This window comes from Hemiscyllium ocellatum, unplaced genomic scaffold (genome assembly GCF_020745735.1).
Source record: "Hemiscyllium ocellatum isolate sHemOce1 unplaced genomic scaffold, sHemOce1.pat.X.cur. scaffold_144_pat_ctg1, whole genome shotgun sequence".
Lineage (NCBI taxonomy): Eukaryota > Metazoa > Chordata > Chondrichthyes > Orectolobiformes > Hemiscylliidae > Hemiscyllium > Hemiscyllium ocellatum.
The window spans coordinates 334,540-348,753 of record NW_026867776.1 but is presented as its reverse complement, the minus strand read 5'-3'; the positions used below and the strand labels follow the sequence as shown (position 1 = coordinate 348,753).

The window sequence follows — 14,214 nt, the reverse complement described above, 5'->3', positions numbered from 1 at the left end:
TCCTGTTTCTCTCAGTTATTATTGACAATCTCATTCCCCTCGCACCAGAACCTGTTCCAGAGAGGGTTCCAGATCCGGCAAAATGGTCAGCTGCAGCTGGTCACCTGACCGGTCACTGGTCCTGAAAGGTTCACTCTCCACAGATGCTGCCAGACCTCCTGAATGTTTCCAGCAATTTCTGTTTTTATTTCTGATTTCCCAGCATTTGCAGATGTTTAGTTTTCCAATGCTCATCTTGTCTGTTGCAGAGGAGTTTATTGATGAAATTAAAGGGTTTCAAAAATTGTACGTTAGGGCACACATCAGCTATTATCATCATGAGTGGCACAGCAAAGTCGAGGGGCTGAATGGCCTCCTCCTGTTCCAATGAAAGTTGTCCACCGGCAGCTTGTGGTAACATTTCCCCTCACTGCTCACTTCACCTCCATGTCGAACACACGGTTACTGACTGAACAAACCTCCTGTGTTTGAACTAAACCTGTTCATGTTCAGTGGCTGTGTCCCCTGGGATCCACAATCACCGTTTATTTCCTTCTTCCTCTTCCATTCTGGCTATTGAACTCTCGGTTTCAATCCATTCTCCTGTCATGCTCTTCAACATGTCCATGTGGGTGGACTAGAGGCAGCTGGGATTTAATGAAGGGAAGTGGGGATTAGGCGGAAGCATGAAGAGCGGTGATAACAAAGACAGTTCTCATTGTAAGGGCAGAGTTTCTCCCTGACCCAGTGAGTGGTGAGGCATCTGAGTTTGTGGGGGGGGGAGACAGATTCAATCAAGGATTTGGTAAGACACTCAGACATTGACCTGTCCTTCTCATTGTTAACTCAGACAGATAGTAAGCAAGATGCACATTTAGATAGCACCTTTGATGATCTGGGGCAATGAAACATGCTTCCAACCCAATGATTTCAATCTCAAATCTCTGAAAACACAGACACAAAGCTTCCTACTTGTATCAGGCTGTCTTTGAGCCTCCTCTTTCCTTGAGAAAAGCGTTTTGAGCTGTTCAGCCTTTCCTGGTGATTATAGCCACTATGTTACTGTAAGATTTGTGACTGAACATTTTATTTTCCTCTTCCTTGTGAGTGATGAAAGTAGCAAAAACAGTTCCTGACCTGTGAGGGGTTTCGGTTGGAGTATATATATTTGCAAATTCATTCCCACCCTCACATTCAGTGTGAAATTGATGTAAAACTGAAGGGAAGGAGTGAGTGAGCACCCACAGAACCATAAAGGAAGCATATGTATCTGAGTTGAATGAACCTACTCTAAGATCAAACTAACAAACACGCCCTTCATTTACTATCATCCATATGCCTATCCAAGAGTCGCTTCGAGTCGCTGATGGATCTGAATCTCCTACCACCACTGGCAGTGCATTCCATGCACCCACCACTATCTATAAAGAAACTATCTCTGACATCACTGTTCAAAATATGACTTTTGCTCATTTGAATGATCTGTGTAATCACAGCCTTATAAATTGAGAAAAACCTAATTACTTCTCCCTGCAACAATTCCAGTTTATTTTTGCAGATAGCACAGTAAAATACCAAGATGAAATTTATCATTATTCTTAAGTATGCTAATAGAATTTTGAAAATCTATATGTTGCTAATATATAATAATTATTCATTTCATTCCATAGAATATAGAACAGGACAGAACAGTACAGTCCCTTTGGCCACGATGTTGTTCCAACCTTTTCTCCTACTCTAAGATCAAACAAACCAACATGCCCTTCATTTACCAACATCCATGTGCCTATCCAAGAGTCCCTGATGGATCTGAATCTACTGCCACCACTGGCAGTGCATTCCACTCACCCACCACTATCTATGAAGAATCTATCTCTGACATCTCCCCACAACTTCCCCCATTCACCTTAAAATTATGCCACTTTGTGGGGAAAACTCTTTCATTACCCATTCTATCTATGTCTCTCATCATCTTATAAAAATCTATCAAGTAAACTCTCACCTTCTTTCACCTCAATGACCAAAGCCCCAGCTCCCTCAATGTTCTTTTCATAAGACATGCCTTCTAGTCCAGGCAGCATCTTGGTAAATCTCATCTGCACCTTTTCTAAAGCTTCCTCATCCTATGTATAATGAGGTGATCAGAACCGAACACAATATTCCAAGTGTATTCTCACCAGGGATCCATAGAGCTGCAGCATAACCTCCTGGCTCTTAAACTCAATTTTCCTGCGAATGAAAGCCAACACAGCATACACCGTCTCAATAAACCTATTACCTTGGATGTCAGCCATGAGGGATGTATGGACGTGCACCCCACGATCCCTCTGTTCCTCCACATTGTCACGAATCCTGCATTTAATCCGAAAATATGCACTCAAATTTGAAATTGCAAAATGAATAACTTCACACTTTCCCAGGTCGTACTCCATCTGCCACTTCTCAGCCCAGCTCTGCCAATGTCCTCTAGCAACTACAAAAGCCCTCCACACTAATCGACAACTCCACCAACCCTCGTGTCATTGTCAAACTTCCTAACCCACCCTTCTACTTCCTCATCCAAGTCATTTATAAAAATCACAAGAAGCAGAGGTCCCAGAACTAATCCCTTCAGAATACTACTGGTCACCGTGCTCCAAGCTGAAAACTATCCATGTAATCTCACCCTGTCTTCTTTGGGCCATCTAATTTATTCTCTAATCAGGCAGGTTTCCCTGTATCCCATGCTTCATTATTTTCTAAATGAGCCTACCATGAGGAACCTAATCAAACACCTTGCTAAAATCCATATACTCCACATCCACTGCTCTGTGCTCACCAATGTGTTTGTCACATCCTCAAAATAATTCAGTAAGGTTTGTGAGGCATAACCTGCGGCTCACAAAGCCATGCTGACCATCTCTAATCAATCAATACTTTTCCAAATAATCATAAATTCTGTCTTTCAGACTCCTCTCCAATAATTTGCCCACAACCGATGTAAGACTGACTCATCGATGATTATCAGGATTATCTCAATTGCCTATCTTGAATAAGGGAATAATGTTTGCCACCCTCCAATCATCTGATATGACTCCAGTGGACAGTGAAGATGCAAAGATCATTGCCAAAACACAGTAATCACTTGCCTCCCTTCCCATAACAACCTAAGTTATATCCTTTCTGGCCCAGCGGACATCTATCCCTGTGATGTTTCAATGTTTTCAGCACATTCTCTGCCTTAACATCAAACTGTTCGACCATATCAGCCTGTTTCACGCTGTCCTCACAGGAACAAGGTCCCACTCACTCATGAATACTGAAGCAAAGTACTCATTAAGGACCTCCCTATCCCCTCTGACTCCTGGCACAAGTTTGCTTCACTATAAGGGGTATTAATGTGGAATTATATCTCAGCACTGAATTAATGTCAAGATATTGCAGTGTACAATCACTCGATTACTTTGAATATTGAGTTGTATTTTAACTGAGAAAACACAGTTGAATTGATTTGATTATATTTCACTTCATGCTAACATTTATTGTGTTTCCAAGCACAACAACAGTTTCATTTTTACATATATATAACTTACTTAAAATTCATCGCACGTTTATGTACAGATAATAGAATTAACATCTGCTTGTTCCTTTCTTTATCGATGACTGTTCATTTTGAATTTGTGGAAGTTGTACATTGTTGAAAGGAAGGGAAATTGCATTTTTAAATCAAAGTACAATGATCATGCAGTTTTATCAATTTGTCCTTCAAAGAATTGTCATGAGATTGCTGTTTATTTAAGACCACCATTGTGTTGTTATTGTAAAATAGTGTTTAATTTCCAGTCCATTACACACAGAAACTACCTAATTAATTCCCATTCGAATACTGCAATAAACAGCTGATTAGTTTTCATTTGTGTAACCATATTAAACATAATATTGCAGTCCTGCCGTGCTGAGTGGGAACATTATGAAAGGAACTTGTGAAGCTGTGGCAGTGTCTCTATTACTAGACCCGAGGGAAGGTTTCAAATCACACCTTCACCAGAAATATATCAAGAGCTGCTCTGAATGGTGATTAGAGAGCACCTAAACACAGACTGAACTGCTTTTCAATTCAACATTAGATCTGCTTTTATCTATTATATCAATAATCACAAATTCTGATACTTATTTGTGTCAGGTTACCAAGAAATATTGTTGGAAACTTCACTTTAGCCACATTGCTTTTACAAAAGACTTACATCTGTCCCTGTTTACTCTAACTGAAAGAAATCTGAAGAGGATTTTCACTTTTATGAAAAAAGGGGGGATGTTTCCCATTTAAATTAATGCTTCTTCGATTTGCCCCTTTTCAGTTTATGTGAGGGTTAATAATAACACTCTACTTTCAGATAGTGGGGATACCTGTATCTAATTCTGTTGCTTATAAGTTCCTGGAGAATATTTGAAATTGTTACAGAATTAAAGATTACGATGCCTAAGTAATGAGATTGATCTTTCTTTGTTATGAAGGGGCAAGACCAAACAATTGAAACACATTAAACATTATTCTCTTGTGCTATAAATTTGAAATAAAGTTGATATTTTCAGTAAACTAACAAGTGCTACCACCAATTACATGTCAGTCAGCTGGTTACCTACTTTGTAACTAAATGTTGTGATTAATCTAAATATTACTCTGTCCTTTTATCAAAGTGAATTTGTAATTGTTCGGTTTATGAATTGTCAGAAACTTGTTTTTACTTTTCCATTCACCTGTTCATTTTGACAGATAGATTGAAATGTTTTGAAAATATTGGAGTTTGTTCATTTAAAAATAAGGTTTGCACATCTCTCACATATCTCATTTCTTATATTGTGATTCAAGAATGCTTCCTGGTGGAATTCGAGTAAATTCCAAACATTTGTTGACTTCAAATAAGATCTATAGCACCCAGTTATCAATCTGTTGTTAATGTTTCAACTGGTTACATTGACATTGATTAGGTACTCATCAGAGAGATCAATTAACAATTATAAACTATTTGCATGATTATTGAATTGAAAGAGAGATACAGATGGGCAAACATTTTTGGAAGGCATTACTTTTTCATTTAAATGTGTCGGCTGTTCAAGAATTCTATCTCGCCTTCCATTGGTTTTCTTGTCGAGAATGCAGATTTATAGTTCATGTGAATTTTAATGCGTTCTGTATTTTGAGATTTGTATCAGATTTAAGAAGAAAAGGAGAAACAATTAACATGAAAACTTTAGTGAATAGAAAGCAAAGGAAATTAAATTGACAGAGGCAACTTTTAGTATAATCTCTGAATATTCAGTCAATTTTTTCTAATGTCAAGAGCGTGGTGCCCGAAAAGTGCAGCAGGTCAGGCAGCATTCGAGGAGAAGCAGAATCTACGTTTTGGGCATAAGCCCTTCATCAGGAATCTTTTCTGATGACGGTCTAATGCCCGAAAGGTCGATCCTCCTGCTCTTTGGATGTGCCTGCCCTTTTCCAATGCCACACTCTTGGCTCTGATCTTCAGCTTCAGCTTTCCCCACTTTCTCCAAATAAGTTTAATGAATATGAACTGAAAAGGTTAGCATCAGCACTTGAACAAGACCAAGTTAACACATTTGTTTGCAATATTTATAGTGAAAACCTGTTTGCGAACATGCAACAAATCAGATCGAAAAACATCTCTTGCCGTTAGAACCCTTGGCCATTCATAATAAAGAATAACCATGCGGTGAACAACCAGTGTGGTGTAGAACTACTGAACTGAAATACCAGAGGGACAACGAAATGCATTTATTGGAGGGAATGATAACCAGATCCTTACTGTGATAGAGGTGATTAATCTCAGAAACAATAAGATATTTACTGTGATTATTCCACTGAACAGTAATTAGATGGTCATGAAGATCTTTGTGTGGCTTCATGTGCAGTGTTTTGTTTGAACATTGATTTCAGTAACATTGACATATTTTACAAGATTGACAATTGACTGTTAAAGATAAGTTTTAAAGGCAACTTTTTAAAAAAATGTCAGTTTTGTTTAGCGAAACACAATTCTAATTATACGGAATCCCTACTGTGTAGAAACAGGTCTACACTGACGTTCCAAAGAATAATCCACTCAGCACCATTCTGCAGTCAAATTTCTGGATATTTACCCCTGACTAATGCACCTAACCTACACATCCCTGAACAGAACGTGCAGTTTAGCATGGCCAATTTACCTAATCTGCGCATCTTTGGATTGTGGGAGAAAACCAGAACATGCAAACTCCACACAAACATGTGGTCGAGGATGGAATCAAACCCAAGTGCATAACACTGTAAGACGCAAGTGCTAACCACTAATCCTCTGTTCTCAATGCCCAGCCCCCATGCAAGAAGTGAAATAAGTAAGAGACATGCAAAACAAAAAATAAAAATCTCTAACAAATCATGAATGAACAATAATTAGAAAATTAATATGATCAAAGGACACAACAATATTCAGGTGAATTGCATTGTTTAATTACAAATTTGGGAATGAGATAACTAACGAATAATGGGAAGTGACATTTGTTTATTTCACTGATGAAGAAATTAATTTTCTTTTCATCTTTTTAACACTGCAGAATAGCAATTTATGTGCCTGAAATGTTTGAATTAAGCTCTTTCTAATAAAATAAATCAGTGAAATCAGAATGACATCTTCATCTTTAAGACTGCAACATTATCAAATACTTTCCAGGAATTTTGAACCAGCAAAATTAGTTAATTTGGTTGCTTGGGAACTCGAAGAGAATAAACAGCAGATTCTGTGAATTAGTTATTCAATGCGATTATTCAGCTGAAGACAACATCCCTTCTTTGCAAAAATGCTCAACTTCGAAAAATTCAAAATGCATTGTCATTGTTTAATGAAACAATACAGAGATGTTAATTCTTTTTCATTTGACTTAACAAAACGCAAACATTTTAAATGATTTTGTTGCATGAAAAATACTTAAATCTTATTGTGATTAGAAGTACAATAAATGTTTGCATTGAAGTGAAATATCTTTAAATGAATTCAACTATGTTTCTGTGGGTAAAATAAGAATTAATATTTAACAATGATTGAGAGATTGTACACTGCAATATATTCAGTTATTTATGTAAAGAGCTGTAATTCCACATTTACAGCAAACACTGGATTGAATGATTATTAGGTATGAGCAACAACTGAATTATAAAAATCGATCAATGAATTTAGAAATAGTGAGAAATCTCGTTTTGCTATGTGACTGAGGAATGTGCAAACAAACAGGAATTATTGCAGTGAAAAGTAATTGCAGGTCTGTGAATTTAAAGTCTGTGATTATGGAGATCATTCAAATAAGCAAACATCAGACATTCATGATTAATGTTGGATGGGAAGTCCTTGGATCCATCATGGGAAACTTGACCTGAAAATAAAGTTTCATATTGCAGTGTTGGTACTCAGAAACAATTGGTTAAATTAAAATGTGAATCTCACGTTACTTGTTCAAGACTTTCTTAAATAATTGCACAATTATTATCATGACAATGACTTGATAATGTTGTTATATGAGCAATTAAAATGATTCAATATTTCAAAAACACTTTGCTGTTTTGTTGATTGAATATTTATTAAAATTGTTAAATTGTGGAATACAATATAGTAACTAGCTTTATGAATTGAAGTACAAATGGGCCATTCAGTGATTATAGAACTTTTTTTTTCTTTACCAAATACAGGTAACACAAGAAATATGAATTTCTATTAAAATGGTTTCCTCATCGAGACATGTTATTTTAATTCAGGTAATTAATATTATGATCAGATTTCAGACATTTGTGTCAAAATTTGGAAGAAAGTTAATAGATAATGAAAGTGAGCATGAAAGTGAACAAATGATGCAGACATTTGGCACATCAAGGAATTATAATAATTGTGTCATTATTGTACAGTGATGAATAATGTTGGAATAGAAAAGACAAAAATAATCAACGTGTTCAAAGCAGTTCTTTTCTTACAATTAACTGAAGTCAATAATCATTTTGTAGAACGCGTGATTTGGAAAAAAAAGTCATTTACTGTGTTATATAAACTGAAAACGAATTCCATTTTGCAAAAATGGAGACTTTGCCAAATTCAAAGTTTAAGTTTGCTGAATTATACAACAAAAATTGTTGTAATTTGAAATATCTCTTGCACACAAATATAAAATAAGTAAACTTAAAGATTTTTAGAATGACAAAACGTTTGTTGTTTGCATGATTGTATTACAGTCAATATCCGTGATAAAGTAGAAGCATTGTTTTAAGCAACAGAAATCATCTATAACTCCTGAACTGAAATAGAAGATATCAATTGCACTTGTTGCATGGAATAGTAAATAAATGCTTACTGTTATCATTGGTTTCAGGAGCAATAAGGTACTTACTCAGGTTATTCTACTGAACATTAATCAGATGGGAATGGACGTCTTTGTGTAGCTCTATGTGTACTGTTTAGCGTGGACATTGGTTTCAATAAAATTGATACATTTACTTGAATTAGGAACAGATTGATAATTGGATGCGAATGATCTGATTTAAAATCTGACAGTTTTTTATATTTACTACGATTGCTGAGTGAAACGTTCTTAAACCATCATGCAATCAATGGGATAAGTGAGAGTTGGCAAATCCAACTTTCAAATGAACACTACCTGATATTTTCACACCATTTCAATGTCACATTTAATATAAATAAATGACTGGAAAGCTAAAATCAAATCTCACACAATTCATAAATTGACCAGTAATTTAAAAAATGATAAATAATATCATGTGACATTTGTTGATTTTACTGAAGAATAAATTGATCTTTTCTCATATTTATAGCACTGGAACATAAAATTCTATGTGTTGTTTTAACTAAGATCGACAGAACAAGAGAAAATTAATGAGTATCATGATTTGTATATTTCAGCTTTATGACTGCAACATTCTCAAATATTTTCTGAGGAATATTGATTGAGTGGAATTAGATACATCTTACTATTAGTGACCAGATGAAAGTATATAGCAGATACTGTGATTATTGGAATGAACGATGATACCTCCTTATAATCTACTGATATTGTGATTGGATATACAGTAAATGTCAGCATCGAAGTACATTATAATCAAATCAATTCAAAAATGTTTCCAAGTTTAAAATAAATACAATATTCACAATGATTGAGAGATTGCACATTGCAATGTCCTTGCAGTATTTATTGTACGGAAACATAATTCCACATTTATACCCCTTACTGGATTGCACAATTATTATATATAAGATATATTAGCAACAAAGGGATTTTAAAAATCATATTCGTGAATTTGAGAATAATGATTTATCTCATCTTGATATTAGACTGAGTAATATATAGAAATGAAGAATAATATTGCAGGGAAACATAATTGGAGCTCTCTGAATTTCAAAGGCTGAGATAATTGTTATGTTTCACCTGAGCAAAAATCAGATATTTACAAATAATTTTGCAAGGGATATTATTGGTCATTTTGTCTTTGGATTGGCCTGAACAAATATGTATTAATATAGTAGCATTGACAATCATGTGTAATTGCTGGGCTGAAAAGTAAGAGGATAGCTCTTGTATTTATTGGCAAGAATTATAATGAAATGTTTACTGTGGTTACTGCATTCTGTAGCAATAAGATCAAGATCAATGGCTGTTAGAATCCTTGGCCACTCGTAATGAAGAATAAACACTGCTGTGAGCAATACGTATCTTGGGTAATTACAGAACAGAAATTTCAGAAGACACTCATTGTATTTACTGGAGGGAATGATAATCAGATGCTTACTGTGGTGATTGATCTCAGGAACAATAAGACAGTTACTCAGATTATTCCACTGAACAGTAATTAAATGATCATGAGACCATTGTCTGGCTTTATGAATAGTGTTTTGTGTGAGCATTGATTTCAATAACAATGCCATAGTATACAAGTCTACAGGTTAGGTGAGTTGGCCATGCCAAATGGCCAATAGTGTTTATGGATGTGTAGGTTAGGTGCATTAGTCAGGGGAAATGTTGAGTAATAGAACAAGGGAATGTGTCTGGGTGGGTTACTCTTCGGAGGGTCGGTGTGGACTTGTTGAGACAAGTAGCCTGTTTCAACACTGTAGGGATTCTATGACTCTATGATTCTTTGATTTAGGAATAGATTGATAAGCGAGTGCTAAAGATACTATTTAAAGTCAACAAAATCTTTATGTTTAGTAGAATTGCTTAGCAAAATGCATTGAAGCCGTCATACACAAAGTGAGATAAGTGGAAGTAGTATTGTGATATTTTAAATTTGAAAAACCCTACAGTGTCCTCAAATCTAAAATTTAGAGACAATGTAATGTGATACATACATTTATTAATGACCTGAAGATAATAAATTGCAGAATCTGTGATTATTGGAATGAACAACAGACAGAGCAAATCCAAAATTGGATTGAAAAGCAATTCAAACTCTGCTTAGATATTTTCTAATCACCATTCTAAGCTGTTTTGGTGCATCTCTGTTGAAGATGGGAACTCAACGCACACTTCCTGGTCTCGTGGGAGACACTCTACTGGAGTTCCACAGGTTCCTTTCATTATGTTCCCACCAAGGAAGGGTGGGATTATAATTAATTGTGATTACTCAAATGAAAACTAACCAGTGTTCACTCTGATAATTGGGCTGGGAATTAATTTGACTGTTTCTATGCAATGGACTGAGAATGAAATGGTAATTCACAATAATGATGGTACTAAGTATATAGGCTCTTACGTAAAAATTACTATCGTGACAATTGAAGGAAAAATAAATAGATATATCAGGCGCTTATTGTAAATTCATGAAAAATACAACTGCTGAATATGTTTAAAGCAATTTTTCTGATAATGAAAAGATAATTAGAATGCTTAGCACCAGGTGGAATCACCAAAACAAAAATTAGTCACTTTGACTATGCAGCTGCAGGCAGCTCCCCTTCCTTACACAAATGTACAACTTCCAACAATTCAAAATGTACTCTGATTGATAAAGGGAAGAACAAACACATGTATGTTTTTTTCTCGTGTTTACAAAAAAAAGTCACAAATTTGAATATTTTTAGCTTTAAAATATTTAACCCCTGCTGAGATCAGAAATACAATAAGCCTTCACGTTGAAGAAAAATGTAATCAAATCAAATCAAAATATACATCAATATTCACAATAATTGGGAGAGTGAACACTGCAATATCTTTCCATCAGTTGATGTACTGAGCCATAATTCCACTTTTATATCCCTTACTGGATTGATCAGTTATTAGATATTAGCAATAACTAAATTATTAATATGCTGTCAGTGAACTGAATATTAAAGAGAAATCTCACATTGCTGTTTGAACATACAATGTTCTAAAATAAACAGTAATTATTGGTGAAATGTCATTAGATATCTCTGAATCGATGAGGCTATGGTTACTTTGATTGTTGAAATGAGTGGCATTCAGATATTTCCAATGGGCATGGGATGGAAAATCAATCTTTTTGGTATAGACGTAAAAAAAAGTTTTATTGGAGTATTGTCAATAAGAAATATAGGATTAAAGTATGATGTGCATCTCACCTTACCGAATATTTTCAAGTTTTCTAAAAGGTGTCTAGTCCAATCATCAGTTTAAAAGGGGTCATTTTGGTTCAGCAGATCAGTAACTGCAAACATTTTCAACACATCTCCATCAAAGCTGATAATTCAGAAAAAAATACCAAAGCAATACCAAATGATAAAATATATCTTTAGATTAGAGTCAAGTTCATTCTCTACTTATTTTATTCCTATTTTTGACACCAGTGACTAAATATTGATTAGATTAAATGTCATATGTGTTAGACATGAGTTTTCTCTCAAAGATCTGTGCAACACAGGAATGGGCCCTTTGGCCCATAACGTTGTGCGGAACATAATGCAAAATAAACTCACCCCTTCGGTCTACCCTTGGTCCATATCCTTCCAAATTATCTAAATGAACATTTAAAAAGCCCTAATGTATCTGCCTCTACCACCAACCCTGGAAGTTCATTCCAGACACCTACCACTCCCTTTGTAAAAAACAAATTGCCCCTCACATGCCCCTTGAACTGTCTCCCCTAACCTTAAACGCATGTCACATACTTTTGACGTTTCAACTCTGGGAAAACCATTTTGACTGTCAACCCTATTTCCGTATCTCCTGATTGAATAGACTTGCATCAATTCTTCCTCCATCCTCCGCTACTCCACAAAAAAGCAACCTGAGTTTTTCTCACGTCTCCAAATCCAGGCAGCATCCTGGTAAATGCCCTCTGTACCTTCTCCAAAGCCTCCATACCCATCCTATAATGTGGCGAATAGGAGTGAATACAATACTTTAAGTATGCCTTAACCAAAGTCTTATAAAGTTGCAACATGCCATCCTGACTCGTGTAACCAGCTCCCTGACCAATAAAGGCAAGCATGTCATTTGCCTTCCTGACCACCCTATCTACTTGCATGGTCACTTTCAGGGAGCCATGGTCTTGAATACCAAGATCCCTTTGAACAACAAAGCTGTTCAAGGTCCTGCCATCACCTACTTTTCCTTAATATTTGAGCTCCCAAAGTGAAACACCTCACAGTTGTATGGATTAAACTTTGCCTTTAATTTCTCTGCCCATATCTGCAATTTATCTTTTTCCTGCTGCATTCTTTGACAACCCTCTACATTATCCACAACTGCACTGAACTTTGTATCATCTGCAAACTTATTAACTCACGAAATTAGATTTTAATCCATGTCACTTATATATATTTGTCCCGCAAACAGAAGGGTTCCAGTGCAGATCCCTGTGGGAAAAAGACAGAAAATGAGGAAAATGCAGAATTCTTGAATAAATGAGGTTTCTTTCAATGACAAAACTATTCTGATGAATAATCTCTGAGGGTGTGATTTTTGTTTTGAAATTAACCCAATATTTTAATTCTCAGTTTACTGATCTTATTGAATATCTAGTACAAACTGCTGTGAAAATATTGAATCGTTCTAAGTGTTTAGTTCCAACATTAATTATTCTTTAATTGTAATTTCAATTATCACACCATCATGAGAGTTGAATCTATTATTTCTTAGTGCCAGTATCATGATGAAATATTTACACTCGTTTCAGGTCAACACACCTGCAATCAAGCAAAGTTTTCTCACCCAACACTCATAGTAACTATCTCATTGTCTTTCATTTGAATTCTCATTTTAATTAAATGATCATTAATCAGTCTTATCAATTAAGAGATGACTAACTAGTTTTCACATCAATATTTCAGTTCTTTCCAACATATTGTACAATTACATTGCAGTAAGGGTTTCTCATCATTCTTAAATTTATCAGCTATTTTTGTGTCTGATTTCCAGTATCCACAGTTTTTTGCGTCCTTGTATTAATTGTATTTCATTTCAATGCTAACATTTCTATATTTCTAATTATTACAATAAGAGCTAAATATTTTTCATGTTAAACATTGTATTAATTTCACGTGTTTCTTGTGTATACAAACCAGAATTAACAAATGTTTGCTCTATTCTTTTACAATAAATCTTGAATTCTTAGAAATCACAATTTTGTGAAAATGAGGGAAATTATCTTTCGATTAATAGTCACATTGAATGACTAATGCTTTACTTCCAAGTCATGAGCATTACAAAGCAGTTTAATTTTGAGTACATAAATGACTGCTTCAAACATATTTAATTACTTGATTATCATGAGATTTATATTTGTTTAAGATCATTGTCGCTTCGTTCCAACATTTTTATGAATTACTAATTCCTTTTATCTGTCCATTACACACTGGAATTGTCGAATACAACCCAGTCTGATTATCACAATAAATATTTGAGCAGTTTTCCCTGTGAGTAACCACAGTAAGTATGTGATTATAGTCCTGCCCTTCTTGCATAGGACCATTATGTAGGGCTCTGGTAATGTCTGTACTGAAAGACCAGGAGGTATGGATTCAATTCTAAACTTCAACAGAGATGTGTCAAAGCACATCAGAGTTGATTAGAAAATATCTAAGTGTCTACTGAATTATTTTTCAATCCAACATTTTCTCAACTTGTATCTGTTGTTCATTGTAATGTTCACAATATCTTGAATTTATTTGCTTCCGTTCACTGACTAAACTATGAATGTTATTATGCTGCTTCTAAGTACCTCTCAACTTTTAATAACTTTGCAGT

The 14,214-nt window shown here is 35.1% G+C and overlaps 1 long non-coding RNA gene across 3 annotated transcripts in view; it reads right to left on the bottom strand.

Moving 5' to 3' along the window:
* Positions 1–2,263: 2,263 nt before the first annotated feature.
* The window catches only part of LOC132809933 (uncharacterized), a 63,632-nt gene continuing 51,681 nt past the window's right edge, over positions 2,264–14,214 (bottom strand). For 2 of the 3 annotated variants that reach the window (XR_009642640.1, XR_009642639.1), the window contains exon 4: positions 11,792–12,824. This is a non-coding gene — a long non-coding RNA (uncharacterized LOC132809933). Of the gene's footprint in view, positions 2,332–11,791; positions 12,825–14,214 lie in introns of those variants that run through there. The other variant, XR_009642641.1, reaches the window with a different exon arrangement.